Source organism: Furipterus horrens, unplaced genomic scaffold (assembly GCF_987537825.1).
Source record: "Furipterus horrens unplaced genomic scaffold, mFurHor1.1.pri manual_scaffold_2, whole genome shotgun sequence".
Taxonomy (NCBI): domain Eukaryota; kingdom Metazoa; phylum Chordata; class Mammalia; order Chiroptera; family Furipteridae; genus Furipterus; species Furipterus horrens.
Genome location: NW_028327172.1, coordinates 121,596,175 through 121,613,770, shown reverse-complemented (window position 1 = coordinate 121,613,770; position 17,596 = coordinate 121,596,175). Strand labels below are relative to the sequence as shown.

Here is a 17,596-nt window from a genome sequence, read left to right as displayed (position 1 = left end):
TTCAGGGACAATTAGAAATGTCATTATGAACACTTGCATTGGTTGACCTCATTTATCACAAGCCTGAAAATGCAGAGTCCTGAAAAAAGTGGCCTCCCTGTGCACACATGTGATACTTAAAAAGGAGAGGGCAATATGGAAGGGGGGGGGGGGGTTGATCACCAAAAATCAGCACACTGAAAACAAAACAATAATGAAACTACACTAAAATTCAAATTACCAGATGTTTTAAAGATATGGGGGTTTCAGTTTTCAATTCAATTTGAACACCACATTACAAAAGAACTATTTTTAAAAATAAAAAAGGACTAAGGGAAAATAAAATAAAAAGAATATCTAAACCATTGAATGACCCCCTGTTTGTTCCTGATAAACTTCAATCACATCTTCTTCCTCCATTTCCAGTTCTTTTGGAGTGTGATCATTAGCAATTCTCTGACCTTCAAAGAGAAACCTGAGTGAATTCATTGGAACTCCCTGTCTTTGACAATATGATTCTTTGAGTTTCTTGAGATGTGTTGTCGTTTTCACTTTGAAGTGAATCTCACTGCTATCCTGTCCAATGACTTTGAGTTTAATGTATTTTCCTTCCTTCTTATCCCCCAAGTCCTCAGCTGAAGGTTTTGCCTCCTGGTCAGACATGATGATGGCTTCACCTGGGGTCTCCGCACAGCAGTGGCCTCAGGTAGGCAGAAACTTGCTCCGGGGTTTACAAATCCGTCTCTCTTCCCCACAGCACAATACCGCCTCTCCACACTTCATTTCTTGAAAGGAGAGTGACAAGTTTCTAGAGCACGTGGAATGAGAAATATTAGTGATGATTTTTATATTTTAGAATATATAATCTGCCACTGACAGTATGATAGAGCAAAAAAATGAATCTGTGTTCTAGTTCTGGTTTGCCTGTTATAGCCATGTAACTTTAAACATACTTATCTGATCTGCCAATGTTGTCCTATAGTAGGCATCGCATAAACATCAAATTAGGAAATGAGTGACAGAAAGACTTCTTCAGCCTTCAGTTTCCTTCCCTGTATGTACTTAATAATACCCAAGGAAAGTCATGAGCAATAAATGAGATGAGAGACATAAAGATGATTTGAAAGGGCAACCATCTGTGAGTATTCTTACCCACCTTACCCTCCAGAGCCTATGGTATTCTTTTGGGAATATTCTCAGTGATGTCAAATGCTTGTCCTCTGAGTAATTTTTTTTAAACTAAAGGTCATTTGGAGCAGGTAAAGGACCTGTAATTTCACTCAGTAATAACATGTTGGGGTCTTAAATGGTATGATGAGACTAATATATTTTTTTTCTACATAACCCACAAACCAGTCTCTAGATCTGTGAGAATGTCTTATTGGGAAGACATCCAGTTACAAGGCATTTGACATTCTTCTTGCCTGTAAATTAAGCATCTTTGATGATGTCACAGATCTTGTTTAACGTTCAAATGAAAACAAACTTTAAATGAAAATAAACTTTAAAGACAGCTGCACTAGTTTATAGTCTACCACTGAGCATTGTGATTTTCCTTGAATCGCGATTTTTCTCCTTAAGATTACTCTCCTTGTCATTAAAGGGACTGCATTAAGTCCAGTTTTAATTTATACTGTTCATTTGCATAAACATAACAGGAGCAGAAAATGATCACATATGATCTTTAAGTCTGCTTTGCTGGAACTTACACAAGGAACCTTTAGGGCGACCTTCAGTTTGCCCTTCAGGGCACAGAAGCTGAGCCACATACCTGGCATTCAGCCTTGCCTGTAAACACCTGTCTTTTCCAAGTCCTTCAGGTTTTCCATTGTGCCTTAAGGTCCCTTCTAATCATCTTTCAGGAAAGCAACTTTCGTTCCTTCCCTGGAGAGATTGCCATGGACCGCACAACCAGCCAAGGTACCAGGCCTTTTTTCTTGTGGGCTTTTATTACCTTTGAAAGTCAATCCCTCTGGGTTTTTTTGTAACAACCAGAGCCCAAGCATGTCTCCTTTAGGCATAACATTCCAGTCAAAGTCTTGGTCAGCAAAACCTCTATTAACAACTGGTATTATTAGTTTTATGCAAAGAACCTTATATCATTGCTTACTTCTTCAGAATGCCAAATTCTGGAAGGATCAGGTAGGGAGAAAAATATACAGTGTGAAGGAAAATCCTTGTCCTTCTAATATTCACTAAAATTGCATTTCTATACTTTACATTTTCTTTTGTTCACTTTCCTACATGTGAAGTTTCTTTGGCGGGTGGGGAGGGGGGATTTGCTGGCTCATTTATTTATTTTACTTTAATTTTTTTCGGCTAAAAATTTTGATTTGTTTTTATGTTACAGTTGTACTACCTTTTCCCCCATTGCTATCCCCACCCTGCCCACCCCTTCTCCCACAGTCAATTTCCACCCCATTGTCCATGACAATGGGTCATTTATACGTTTTTTTTGACTAGACCTTTCCCCTTCTTACCCCTTTTTCTCCTCCCCCACCCCCTCTTGTCACTGTTAGTCTGCTCCTTGTTTACTTGCCTCTGGTTCAGTTTTGCTCATTTGTTTGTGTTGTTCCTTAGTCTTCTGTATTAGGTGACATCATATGGTATTTGTGTTTTATTTTCTGGCTTATTTCACTAAGCATAATTTTCTCTAGTTCCATCCATGTTGTCGCAAATGGTAGGAGTTCCTTCTTTCTTTCTGCTACATAGTACTCCATTGCGTAAAGGTACCACAGTTTTTTGATCCCCTCATCTACAGATGGGCCCTTAGGTTGTTTCTAGCACTTGGGTATTGTAAATAGCGCTGCTATGAACACAGGGGTGCATAAATTCTTTTGTTATTATAGGTACTTATTCATTTTCATTTCCCCCCTTTGTACTCGTGTTCCTCTCTGTCTCTCTCTGTTTCTTCATCTTCTTAAAGCAGAGCCTTTAGCATCTCTTGCAATGCTGGTTTGGTGGAGATGTATTCTTTTAGCCTTCTTTTGTCTGGGAAACTCCTTATTTCACCTTCCATTTCGAATGAGAGTCTTGCTAGATAGAGTATTCTTGGTTGTAGACCTTTGTTTTTCATTACTTGGAATATTTTTTGCCATTCCCTTCTGGTTTGTAGTGTTTCTGTTGAGAAATCTGATGATAGCCTTATTGGAGCTCCCTTGTATGTTATTAGCAGTATCTCTCTTACTGCTCTTAGGATTCTCTTTTTGTCTTTCAATGTTGCCATTTTAATTATGATGTGTCTTGGTGTGGGCCTTTTTGGATTCCTCCTCTGTGCTTCCTGGACTTGCATGACTTTTCCCTCATCAAGTTAGGGAAGTTTTCTGTCATTAGTTTTTCAAACAGGTTTTCTATCCATTGCTCCTCTTCTTCTCCTTCTGGTATTCCTATGATATGAATATTATTATGTTTTTTGTTGTCCTGCAGCTCTCTTGAAACCTTTTCATTGTTTTTCAGTCTTTTTTTGTTTTGTTGTACTGTGGGAATTTTTTTCTACATTGTTCTCCTGCTTGCTGATCCAATTTTCCGCTTCCTCTAGCCTGCTTTTAATTCCTTCTACTGTGTTCTTCAATTCAGAAATTGCATTCTTCATTTCCTCCTTGTTCTTATCAATAGCTTCTATGTCCTTTTTCATGCTGGTGTAATTCTCAGTAAGTTCCTTGTAGTTTTCCTGGAGTTCTTTGTAGTTTTCTTTGAGCTCGCTGATCTCATTGAACTTCCCTATGATCCATGTTTTGAATTACCTGTCTGATAGTTTGCTTTCCTCCATTTCATTAGCACTCTAAATGGGGATTTCTCCTTTACTTTCAATGGGAGGTTGTTTCTCTGTCTCCCCATTTTTGTGACTCTTCTTGTTTGTTGCTGTTTCTTAGATTGATCTGCACTTCCTTGAGACTAATATTTTTTAGGTGGCTGGTGACCTGATCTGGGGGACATGTCCCCAAAATATTACTAAAATGTTTTGAGTGAAGGCAGGGAAATCGAAATAACTGCATGCCAGCTACAAATAAGAGATAAATGCTCATTTGAATTTTTGTCAAAATAGGATTAAATACTTTATCATCATTTCTCTTGTCTAATGTCTGAGAAAAGACTCAATTTTTATTTCCAGGATGGAAAATTTAAATTTTACTGGTAATTAGATAAAAGAAAAGCTAACAGAAATTAAACAAAATATTATATTTACAGATAAGACTCAACTGTAGGTTTCCAAAAGTTATAAGAAAAGCACTTTAATTCAGTCACCTCTGTATGCATCTTCTTAAGGCTGAGTTACTTGATGTAATTTTTACTTATACTGTATATATATTTTCTTTTTGGAATCTCTGAGGTGATAAATGTGAAGTTTTTTAGGTATTATTTCTGAAGTTTTACTTAAAAAAATAGATGATTTCTTAGTCATTGAAGAAAGAAAGAAAGAAAGAAAAAGATTTCAGAAAATGAGGCTAATCATTTGCTAGCATTTTCTTAATGGGGTGTGATAGCAGTTAGGTTTCTCTAAGGAAATATCATGTATCTGTGATAAAGTAGATGGCACTGTGACATCAAAGCCAGCCAGGAAGAGTAGAGCAGACTAGTTAGGTAATTTAGATATTATTTTCACTTAGAAGTAAGCTTAAGAAAAAAAGTATTTTAAAAGAGAGAAAATATAAAGGAAAAAGATAAAAAAATAAAATTACATATAATAAATAATATTGCACATAAATTATATGTATGTTATAATAGGATAGATATACTTTATTAGTATACATGCTAGAATTAGGTCAGAGCTTTTGTAAGTATATATACAAAAATTATGCATTCTAGTTGATCATTTACTGTCCTAAAAAGATTATTAAAGACCGTTGTATATCTATCCATTTCTTCTCAAACCCGAAGGGCAGTTTCAGGTTTATAATCTGGTGGCTCATAATTTTCCTGATTTTGTGGCCTCAATCTATTTTCAGTTGCCCTCTCCATCTCCCCTTTGCCCTTCTTCAGATGAGGCCAAACTTAGTCCTGGATGACTCAAGAAAGCCCACATTCCATTGCTGTTTGAGCTACTGGCTCATCCTGCAGACAAGGAGGATCTGCTGTTGGTATTAGCCTGTAGGCAGTTATGAACCCAGATCGGACTTATATAAGGTCTGTTGAACACAGAACCCAGGAATCACTCTGATAAATGAAGCTGGTATCCATAACATGGGTAGGATGTACAATTGCTGCTCTTTGTTCCAGGTCCTTAAACAATACAGACTCTAATTTCTAGACTTCTCCTTGTGTTGCTTTGAAGCTGAGACCCAGATAAGGCTGAGGAGAGTCATTTATTACATAAAATTTATAACTCCAATTATGGCTACTACCAAAGTATGTTAATTAAGGTATACTTCTTTGTGTTATGGATATTACTATTTATTTCATTTGTGATAGAAAAGTTCTTTATTTTAAAAACTACAATAGCGTCTCTAAAAAGTTATATTTTAGATTAAGTAAGTTAGAAGGTAAGTCAAAAAAAGCACAATAAGCTAGCTTCACAAATGTTGTCCTCAACTGAAGTTTGTTCATATGTGCTGCATCACACCAGGTACCACTGAGCACATGACTCATGTAATTTTGATATTTTATAATTAAAGAGAAACTCTTCAATAACATGGAAGTAAATAAAACATGCTTCAACACAGTGGCAGATATTGAGTTTTTAATAAAAATTTTAAAATGGATATAATATTTAATTTTATTAGTGTATGAACATTTAAATTTTTCCTTAGTCAGTGCCCAAATCACTAGGGATTTATGGCCTCCAAATTACAGCCCCACCCAGCTTTCTAACTTTCTTCCCTTGTATCGTAAACTCATTCTTCCCCAGCTTCACAGTTCTGCTTAATTCCTTTTCTTTTCCAAATCCAGTTTTCTTTGTCCTTCTTCTTTCTCTTAGACTCTCACATCTACCTGTGTGCTAAATTTGTTCTTTCCTCCACCCTGGAAATCTGTTTCTATCTCAGCTTCTCTACCTTTTCTATTTTTCCACCATTCTTTCTGCCACTCCCAATGCCATTCTATCTTGTTTGGATTCTTCTAGTGGCCTCCTAACCAGATCCCTAGATGCTATACTACAGTTGCACCCCTCTAGTTTATTGGCCACACACCAACAAGGTGGTAGTTATGAAACAGAATTTGAATCATAGCACATGCTGCTTAAAACACTTTATTGGTTTCCCACTATATATAGGATAAATTCTAAAATCCTCAAAATGTCTCATAAAGCTCTCCATGCTCTCCCTACTACTGTCCTGTCACTCACTGTGATTCACTCGATGTGGACTGTTTTTTGTCCTATCTTCCTCCCTTGCTTTACTTCTGTCTACATTTGTTTTGGAGGGGGAGGGGGTCAGAACTGTGGTTTAATGAGCCTCATAGGGTCATGTAAAAAGAGACTGTCCCTATGGGGTTTAGATGAAGCTCTAAAATGGTGAGCAATTGGAGGACATCACTTTTGCTTGGAAAATCATTTGAAGCCTTTTTTTAATACTAAAGTAATACTTGCTTACTGTAACGACAATTAAAAAACACAGAAATAAGCTTCAGGGATGTCCTTCCAGATTTTTCTCGATATTTATTAGCAAATATGTAAACACAGGTATGTTCTTTTTCAGATAAACAAACAAACAAAATTTTAATTCCTCCCCCAGGAACAGCTGAGCCACAGAAAGGAACACTAGAAAATGGGATGTATTTAGGATGAACTTCTGTAGAAATTTTTGTTTGCTTTTCCCATGGACTATGAAGACATTCAGTTGAATCAATCCATTTAATAGTTTAATTTTGCCACCACCACCCCCACACCCAGTGTGGACATTCACCTTTGTTACTGCAAACCCTGATGCACCATCTAACAGGGCTGCTCCTGCACTGAGGAAGCTGACCCCACATTGTGAGGGACTGCTGTCCAGACACCCTGGGATGAGCAGCAGTGTAACTACACTTTCACGTACTATGGGTGGTATGAGTTATTCAACCAAAAAGACATCTCATTCTAGAATGTTTGCATTTTCCTTATTGCTAATGGTTGCACATATTTGTTTATATATTTATTGATAATGTAATTTTTCTGTGAATTGCCTGTTTTTTGTCTTCTACTCATTTTATCAATGGGTTATTGTTCTTTTCATGAATTTGTAAGTTTTTTAAATAAAATTGAATGCTGTGATGGACACAAAGCTATGTCACACAGATCCCCCTTCAAGGAGGCGCTTGTTGCCTGCGCTACAGGGAGTGCTGTTAGCGCAGAGCCTTCGACTGGCAGTCCCTTCAGGGATGGCATCAGCTGCAGGGTTATCTTGCCCAAGCTCACACCCTTACCCGAAGGGCTTATATCAGTGACAAATGTGATGGAAAGAAGGTTATAAAGTCCAGCCATTCTGGCCCATTAGGGGACAATTCTAACAGGCCCTTTCATCCTTAGATCTCGCTGTGTGGTCAGCCAAGGCTATTACTTGGGTCTGCACTACAATTGAATTTCTCCCTTGGCCAAATCCGGAATCCTTCCTTTGCCTTCCACAGGGATTGATCCTAAGGAAATTTCTTTATAAATATTCTGTTCCAGGTTCTGCTTCCTGGAGAATCCATACTGTGGAAAATATTTATGTCATACATTGTGGCAAATATTTTCTCAGAAAATATGTTTCAGGCAACTGTTGCATCAGGACATTTGCACATTCTCTTCTTCTGCCTTTTTCCCTTGGCTGCCTCCTACTTCTCCTTTAGGTATCAGCTAAAATGCTATATCCTTACTGAGGCCTTCCCTGATCTTCAGGCTAAATCAAGTCTCCCTGTTGTTTTCTGTCATAACTTCCTACATTTTCATCACAGCACTTATCCCATCAATAAATTTTAATCCTATCAATAAATCTAAGTACTTATTTAACACCTGAGTTCTTCACCAGACACTAAACACCATGAGAGCCAATAATTGTCCTATTTTTTCATCATTCTATACCCAGTTCCTGATACATAGTTCCTGATACATAGCATATCTCTAGTAAATATTAGTTAAGTGAATGAAGGGATGAATAAAGGAGAGAAGGAAAGGATGAGTTCTCTTTCTAAAAGTATGATTTCCAAACAAGGGAAACTCATCAGCTATTGAGTTTGTAACACAGGCATCGTCAACGGAAATTATAAAACCATCCTCCATTCTTTTGTGTTGTGGGCATAAGGATTGATATAAAGTAATCCTGTCTCTTATTTCTTTCAATGGATTACTTGAAACTTATTTCAGGGAATTGCCTTTGGAACCCAGGATTCTTTAGAATCCAATTTGAAAATCATCATTCCATATGATTAGCATGGTATAAAAGAGAGAGAGAGAGAGAGAAAAAAAGAAGTTCTATGGTAAAGCCATTTAAAGAGAAAATTAATTTCCACTGCTTATGGCCTAAAGGGAAAATCTAGAAAGTGGGCAGAGAAAATGGGTTGCCTCATTACATTTTGTTCAGGGCCTATTATTACCAATTTATAGCTCACCCTTGAATTGGATTAGAGTATTACCATGATTACTATATTTATAATATGTATTACAAGGGATTTATAATGTGTCATTTGGTGCTGAAATTTCTCATGATTATTTTAGCCTACAAGCAGTAATAATACTTAATCAAGCAAACTTTTTATTTTTTTCATGCCATTTAACAATGTGTAGTTAAATCACATGTGATTCTTGTATGATGGATAAATTTTATTACATCCAATTTAGTGACAGGAAGACTAAAAGCTTAATACCAAATGTATAATGCATATCATTGGAACTTGGCTAAAAACAGCTTGATTATCTTCTATTTTTAAGAGGTACATGGGCCCCAGGACACAGGATTATTTTCACATATATACAATCATTCAGAAAAGAACTGCTACGTGCTAACAACATTTTTCTCCAGACAAAGGTGAAATAAAACTAATTTCTCATCTTTCCAGCAATTATGTCTCTGTTTGGTGGGTGAGTTTGATTTTTGGACCATTTGTTTCTTCAAAACTTGGATCAACATCTCTTTTAAAACAGGGAAGAAAAGCATTTTAAAAAATAAGGAGATTAATCTCTTATCTGCTCTTCAATCATAACAGTCTTAAAGAAGACTCCAAAGACAAAGGAGAAAGACTAAATGCCTCTTCCTTTACTAGGTCTTTCCCACCAGGGGTTCTGAGGTAGAATTTAGGGGGTCATTGAATTTGGATTTTTATAAGATTACATCTTTATTTTCATTACTTCTAACTAAAATTTATCATTTATGAATGTAAGCAACAAACTCGACAGTAATGTTAATAGTATTTATGATTTTTGTCTCCAGTATAAATGATATATAATTGTTATATCATTTTCCTGATGCAACAGATGCCTCTAAATAATTTTTACACTCATCACTACTTCAAAATTATGGTAGTTTATAAGGTCTGCTGCTAGGTCTAGTAACTTAATGCTTCAGTGAAGAAGCATTATGTTATTAGGTCACAATGTCTTTAAAAAAATATTGAGTTGGCCAAAAAGTCTATTATGTTTTTTTCTGTACAATGGTTCTAGTAGTGCTTAGTTGTCTTTAACTTCATTAGAAACAATTTTGTTAGATTATAATGTGGTAGCTGTCATATCAGCGTGCATTTTTAAAAACTTATCAAAATTGGTGAATTTTTGTGCAGCCATTTAAATATTGAAGATGGAAGAAGATACACACATTTTCAGTGTATTATGCTTTATTATTTCAAGAAATGTGAAAACGTAACTGAAATACACACAAAAAAGATTCTTGCAGTGTATGGAGAAGTTGCTGTGACTGATTAAACATGTCAAAAGTGGTTCGCAAAGTTTCTTGGTACTATTGATATTTTAGCCAAATAATTCCTTGCTGTGGGGCTGTCTTATGCATTGGAAGATGTTTAGCAGCACCCCTGGCCTCTACCCACTAGACGTCAATAGTGAGAGATAGCTGGCATACTCAAAATATATAAATCAAGAATTGTTGGTGAAAATAAAGAAAAATGTGTCTTATTTTACAGAAGAAATGCAATTAACTTTATAGCCAACTCAATATTTTTGCAAATATAGGTCAATATAATTGGTTTACTCTTTAATGCTATATTTTATTATATACATTTATAAATATTATTTTGAGATTAATTCACAGGCCTCATATGGCTGTTAATGGGGTTAATGGAATAAAAATGGGTTGGAACCCCTGAGCAGTTATTTTCAACCTCATTAGACCTACCTTTTTCCTTTTAAAAAATTGTGGCGAAATTCCTATAAAATACAATTCACCATTTCAGAGTATACAATCCAGTGTCATCTAGCACAGTCACAATAATGTGTCACCTCCACCTCTCTGATTTCAAAACATTTTCATCACCCCAGAAGAACACCCCATACCTTTTAAGTAATCACTCCCATTTTTCCCTCCCCCTATCCCATGACAACACTTTTCTTTCTTCTGTCTCTGTGGATTTGCGCATTCCGAATATATTGTGTAAAAAAAATCACACAACATGTGGCCTTCTGTGTCTGGCATCTCTTACTTAGCATAATGCTTTTGATGTCCATCAAATTATAGAATGTATAGGAACTTCATTTCTCTTTATGGCTGAATAATATTCCATTGTTTGTATACACTAAAATTTGTTTACCCAACTCAATGACAAAAAGACCAACAACCCAATTAAACAATTGTCAATGAACTAGAATAGATATTTTTTCCCCAGAGGTTTGCACAGCTTTTCCTAAATCTTTTACCTTAACTCATTCCACCAAACAACAATGATGATGCAATAAAATCTGGTGACCAATTTTCTGCCTCTGCCCCAACCCCTACTCCCACCCCCACCCCTAGACAAACACAGACTCTTGAAGGAGTTATCTTGGTATTTGCTGTCACTTTATGACAGAACAAGTTGTTTTACACCTGGGATTTTATATTTAAGGCTTCTGAGCTTTAAGAACAGACTTACTGAAACACGTGGACCTTTGAATCTGTGCTCTACAGCCCTGCACCACCCCCTCCTAAGCCCTCTCTTCTGATTGCTCAAGTGGTTGTGTTGACACCCCATGGTGCCTTCCTCTAAGTAACTGCCGAGAAACTGCTTTAAAACAAATTGACTTCTCTTCTTAAGGGAAGGGTCTAGTCAAGGAACGTGTATAAATGACTCATGGACATGGACAACGGGGAGGGATATGATTGTGGGAGAAGGGGTGGGCTGGGTGGGGGGGAGCACTGGGGAAATAAATGGGACAACTGTAATTGAAAAACCAAAAAATAAAAGAAAAAGCATAAAAAACAAAAAAAATTGACTTGTTCTCAGGGACCCTTCTGATAGTGAAAAGATAGGAAAAGAACTTTGATACGATGTCGTTTCAAGAAATAAAACACAATCCATAGTTTGCTGATAGGCATCCCAAAGGCTGAGCCACCAAGGTCGAGGTTGCAGAGACTCACCATCGGCTTTGCATCAGATGGCTAGAGGCATCAGACCCCCTGGAAATCTCTTTTTACTTGGGCCGAATGTATAACATACTTCCTCCATTCAGAATACTGTGAGTTATGCCCTTGTATTTGAGTTGAAGAATCTTTTCAAGAATTTTCAGAAAACATCCTGCTGAATTACCATGCAGATATGTATCCCTCAGGTATATATGAGATTTGTGATATGTAAAGTGAAAAATGATCACAGTTGAACTACTGCCTCATTTAGAAACTTATCCTATATTACATTAAGAAGCCTTCAAAGTGAGAGCTAAAACTAGTTGCCATTTAATAGCTGCATATGTAGGAAATTTAAAAAATATATTTTATTTATTTATTTTTAGATAGAGCAGGAGGGAGGGAGAAAAAGAGGGAGAGAAACATCAATGTGAGAGAGAAACATGAATTGGTTGTCCCTCGTACTCACCCTGACTGGGGACTGAACCAGCAACCCAGGGATGTGTCCTGCCCAAGAATTGAACCGGCAACCTCCTGCTTTGTGGGATGATGCCCAACCCACTGACCCACACCAGTCAGGGTGGGAAATTTTTTTTTTTAATATTTCATATTATGCATTGAATAGCTTGTCAAAAAGCACCTCTGAGAATTTGAGCTCTTTCTTCAAGTTTAGTGGACTTGGGAGTGATGGAGGAAGTGAGTAAAACTTTATAAAATAATAATTAGATAGGATATTTGCTTAAAAATAAAATGATGCAAAATATTTTCAATAATAATAAAGAATATTATGCTAGAATGTAAAAAAGAGTGAAACTGAGCATGGAATGCCCATAGGGGAACCTACTTCTACTTAACATAAAACGATGAATGATTTTGCACACCAGGCTGCAAAACTAGTGCGGTACACCTATGCTAAAGCAACAGCAATGCAAGTTAAGAGCAAATGTGTGCTATGAATACAGCATCTAAAGGTACCAATGACACTCTTATAGGCACTATTAGAAAGTTTAAAAAAACATGGTTTCATTAGATGATAAAGGAAAATACAGGTAATACAAGAGAAATAAATGAAATATTTCCTAAATTTAAATTACAATACTAGATATTGTTTCAAAAGTTTTTGAGGTGTTAAGTTTCTTGGAATCACTTTTATTTTATTGACTTTATTTTTGTGAGCAGTTTTAGGTTCACAGACAAACTGAGCAGAAGGTACAGAGGCTTACTTTATACCCTCCACCCCTGACACATGCGGTCTCCCCCCACTGTCAATATCCCTCATCAGAGTCATACATCTGTTACAATTAAACTTACATTGATACATCATATAACTTAAATACATTAAATAAGTAGCATTGATACATCATGCTACTTAAATTCCTTAGTGTATATTACAGTTCACGCTTGGTGTTGTATATTGTATGGGTCTTGAAAAATGTATAATGACATGTGTCCATCTTTATGGTGTCATATTTCACTGCTTTAAAAACCTGTGTTCTGCCTAGTTACTTCTTCAATCCTTGACAATCACTGAACTTTTTACTGTCTCCATAGTTTTATCTTCTCCAGAATTCATACAGTTGGAATTATGTAGTATATTGCCTTATCTGATTGTTTTCTTGCACTTAGTAATATGTATTTAAAGTTTCTGCATGTCTTTTCATAGCTTGCTAGCTCATTTCTTTTATAGAACTGAGTCATATTTTATTGTCTGGATGAACCACCATTTATTTACCCATTCACCTACTGAAGGACATCTTGGTTGCTTTCCAGTTTTGGCACTAATGAGTAAAGCTGATATAAACATCCATGTGCAGGTTTTTGTGTAGACAAAAGTTTTTCTTACCTTTTGGTAAATACCAAGAAGCATGATTGCTGGATCATTTGGTTAAGAGTACGTTTATTTTTGCAAAAAATGCAAAACTTTCTTCCAAAGTGACTGTAGCATTCTTCATACCCATCAGCAATTAATGAAAGTTCCTGTTGCCTCACATCTTCAAAGCATTTGGTGTTGTCAGTGCTTTGGACTTGGGATAGTCTAATAGGTGTAATGGTAGCTCATTGTCTCAATTTGCAATTCCCTAATGACATATGATGTGGAGCATCTTTTCATATGCTGATTTGCCATCTATATGTTTTCTTTGGTTAGGTGTCTGTTCAGATCTTTTCTCCATTTTTTAATTGGGTTGTTTTCTTATTATTGAGGTTCTTTGTACATTTTGGAAACCAATCCTTTATTAGATATGTGTTTTGCAAAGATGTTTCTGCCTGTTGGCTTAATATTTCAACTAAAATTTCTCTTTCAATACCATCTTAGTTGGCTTTTAGAGTTGAACTTAATACATATTTTCCCTTCTCATAGAAGTAATTTCTTACTTTAAAAATTTCATATGTAATAATTCATGCAATATTTTTACAGCATTTTTGAGTGAAAATACACAGGTAGTAAAAAGGGGACCTTTAATTAGGTAGAATTTTTCCTAAAATATTTTCTTAGGCAAGAAGAAAAAAAAATCAGAAGTAAGTTCAAGTGGGAGAACCAGAAAACAAAAACAAAAACAAAAAATATTTTTTATGGCTTACATAAACTAGATATTTTTTCTCTCTCATGAAAAAGTCCAAAGGTAAATCTATGACAGCTCTGCTCCACAGAATCCTCTGGGATCCAAACCTCTTTCAGCTCAGAGCTCCATTCACCAGGGGGCAGCCCTTATCTTCATGGACAAGGTAGCATCCACGCTACAGGAAGTGGAATGCAGAGGGTGAAGAAGAAGAGGTAAAGTGTAAACTAACTTCTGCCCTGCCCCCCACTTTATTGAGATATAATTGACAAACAATGTTGTATAAGTTTAAGGTATACAATGTGATGCTTTGGTACATATATAAATACATAGCAACATTATTGCCATAAGGTTTGTCAACACCTCCATCACCTGACATAATTAGTTTTTATTTGTGTGTGTGTGTGTGTGTGTGTGTCGTGTGTGTGTGATGAAAACTTTAAAGGACTATTCTCTGCAGTTTTCAAGTATGCGGTACAGTATTGCTTAATTCTAGTCACTACGCTGTGTTTTTCATTCCTAGAAGTTATTTCTCTTATAACTGAAAATTTGTGCCTCTTGAGCAGGATCTCCCCCATATCAACAATTCTTTTGTTTTAAATGAAGGGGAACACTGATATTGGGACACAAGAAACTTATTCCATCCCTTTGCAATATTTCTCAGTATTTTATTCTTTCTTTCATTTATCCATTTTTTAAAATAGGGTTGCTTGTTTTTTATTTTAAAGAGATCTTTGTATATTTTGATTATAGTCTTTTATGAAATATGTCTGTATCATACTGGTGTCAGACTATGGATAACCAATATTGTGATTGGACCAGCCCTTGCAGTTCTTATCATGATTGCAAGGCACCCTTTAGTAATACCATCAGGAAACCTTGAAATGGTACAGGTTCACCACTTACAAGACCTAGAAGTTACACAGTATATCTGGGGCCACACAGAGAGGTGGTGGAGATAGAGAGAGAGAGAGAGAGAGAGAGAGAGAGAGAGAGAGAGAGAGAGAGAGAGAGAGAGAGCATGAGCATGGGCTTGGAGTTCTGCTTTCATTAGGGTCGAGGATGGGGGCCTAGGATTTCTTGGGCTCACTGTTGATTAATTTAAAACATAAGGATGGAAATTTAAAGCATGGGGAGACAAAACAAGTGGCCCAAATGGTCAGTTATTAAAATCAATGAAGATCTCTAAAACAAAGGAGCCTCAGTGCCAGGGGGCGGCCTCGCTCTTAATCTAGTGGTGTGGCTGGCGATGTGTTTATCTGAGATAGCTGGCGTGGAAGTGAATGCCTCTTTGAAGTGGACGCCTTGCCTGGCAGTTAAAGCTTAAGTTAGGCTCTTGCATTATGAAAAAGAAAAAAAATCTTTTGCAATTATTTCCTCCCAGTTTATGGCTTATTTTCTTGAGGTTTTATTGCTCTTACTAATAAAAATAAATTTATTACAGCATAATATAATATTTCAAGATCTAAAGTTAGCAGACAAAGCTTCTTTTGTTTATGATGATGATAACTTTGTTTCTCAATAAAACAATAGTTAATTTTTAAATGAGAAATGATATAGAACTTTGATAGGTATTTAGAAGGGAAAATGTGGCTGAGGAATAATGGGTAAACATGACCCCTAGACAACATTTAGAAATATTTTTGGAACATTTATTTGATAATATAACAAATATTTTAAATGTTTGGTAACATGAACATAGTTTTAAAATTCCCCTTTTTGATAAAGTATTACAGTCCACATGTCCCTAAACAGGTAAATTAGAAAGTGTTCAAAATAGGTTTAAAATTCTCATTACTTTTACTAAATACTTCTTTTATTTCACAATTCTAAAATTCTTTTATTTCTTATTAGGAGCATCCAGCATTTCAGAAAATGACAACTATAACCATGGTAGATTTTGTGTTATGCTTTCCATTTAGATTCACTAATTATCTAATTTTTCTTCAGCTACAACTCCGGTCCCCACTGCAGTTTCTTAGTTGTGGGAGTCACTGGAATATGGCACTTAATAAGGGACTTCTTGAGGTAGCTGTCAGCCTCTTCGCAGATGGCCTTAGCTGCTTGTCGGTGTCAGGGCTCTCTCCAGGGAAGCCCACATCCAGTCATGGGGTTTATGGACACCCAGCGATTTGTGCCCTACACTGGACAATTCTACTGCCCATTCAAACTCCAGCATGTTCTGCAGGGTCGCTAAGGCTAGTTGTTACCCAATTTTGCTTTTTACCTTTACCTCCACATACCGGTCCCAAGGGAACAACCTAATAAACATAGCACATACTAAACTTGACCTTGGACTTGGCTTCTTGGAGAATCCAGCAAATGAGATACTTCTTTCTACATTGGGAGCTCTCTGCACTGTTTCCAACTCAATGTGTTCCAAGGCAACTTTATCACCTGTCTCAAAAGTTTCTTACATCTTCCATTGTCAATTCATTTCTTCCAATTAGGCATACTATTTTGTAATATTTTTCAAATGTAACATTTTTTTTCTGTTTCCATTGCTAGGATTCATATCTGTGTCCTTATAACCTGATATCTGAATTACTACCAATACCTGGAAACCTTGTCTCTTATTTCCTATTCTGGTCCTTCTCACATATTATTTATAAATCAGTTTTCCTTAGTCATTAGTTTATAAAATCAATTCCCTATTCAAGAAATCTGGTGGTTTTGTATTTTGTAAACTCTGGAAATGTTATTTATGGGTACCTGTCTTTACTTTCCAACACATTTGTGATATAATTAAATATTATGTAATACCTATTACCCTCTGAAATTCATATTTAAACATTTTAAAGACTATAATCTGGTTTACCTAGTATTACATCTTATCATTGATGTTACATACTCTTAATTTTGATTCTCAAATATTTTAGTAAATTGTAGAAAATGAAAGATGCAAATATAAGCGTTTAACAATAAATTCAAACTTAATAAAATCTATTGTATCCTTTACTGAGTGTCTAATAAACTTGGTAACATTTAAAGATGTAATTTATAAAGTAACAGGTAAGTGTTATTTTTTAAGCAAATATTTCATATTCTAAGATTTTTTTTTAATTTTATTTTTTGGTATTTTAATTACAGTTGTCCCATTTTTTTCCCCATTGCTCCTCCCCACCCAGTCCACCCCTTCTCCCACAATCATATCCCTCCCCGTTGTCCATGTCCATGAGTCATTTATACACGTTCCTTGACTAAACCCTTCCCTTACTTATTCCCCTTCTCTCCCACCCCTCTCCCCCCTATTGACAGTTATTCTGCTCCTTGTCCTATTTAGTTCATTTGTTTATGTTGTTCTTTAATTTCCTGTATCAGGTGATATCATATGGTATTTTTCTTTCTTTGCCTTGCTTATTTCACTAAGTATAATTCTCTCTAGTTCCATCCATGTTGTGCAAATGGCAGGAGTTTTTTCTTTCTCTCTGCTGCATAGTACTCCATTGTGTAAATGTACCACCGTTTTTTGATCCACTCATCTACAGATGGGCACTTAGGCTGTTTCCAGCACTTGGCTATTGTAAACAGTGCTTTTATGAACATAGGGGTGCATAAGTTCTTTTGAATTACGGTTTTAGGATTTTTCAGGTATAATCCTAGCAGTGGAATCGCTGGTTC

At 36.0% G+C, this 17,596-nt stretch overlaps 1 pseudogene; it reads right to left on the bottom strand.

Annotated features, from left to right (window-relative positions):
• Positions 1-336: 336 nt before the first annotated feature.
• On the bottom strand, positions 337-642 carry LOC150019394 (small ubiquitin-related modifier 1 pseudogene; annotated as a pseudogene).
• Positions 643-17,596: the final 16,954 nt, after the last annotated feature.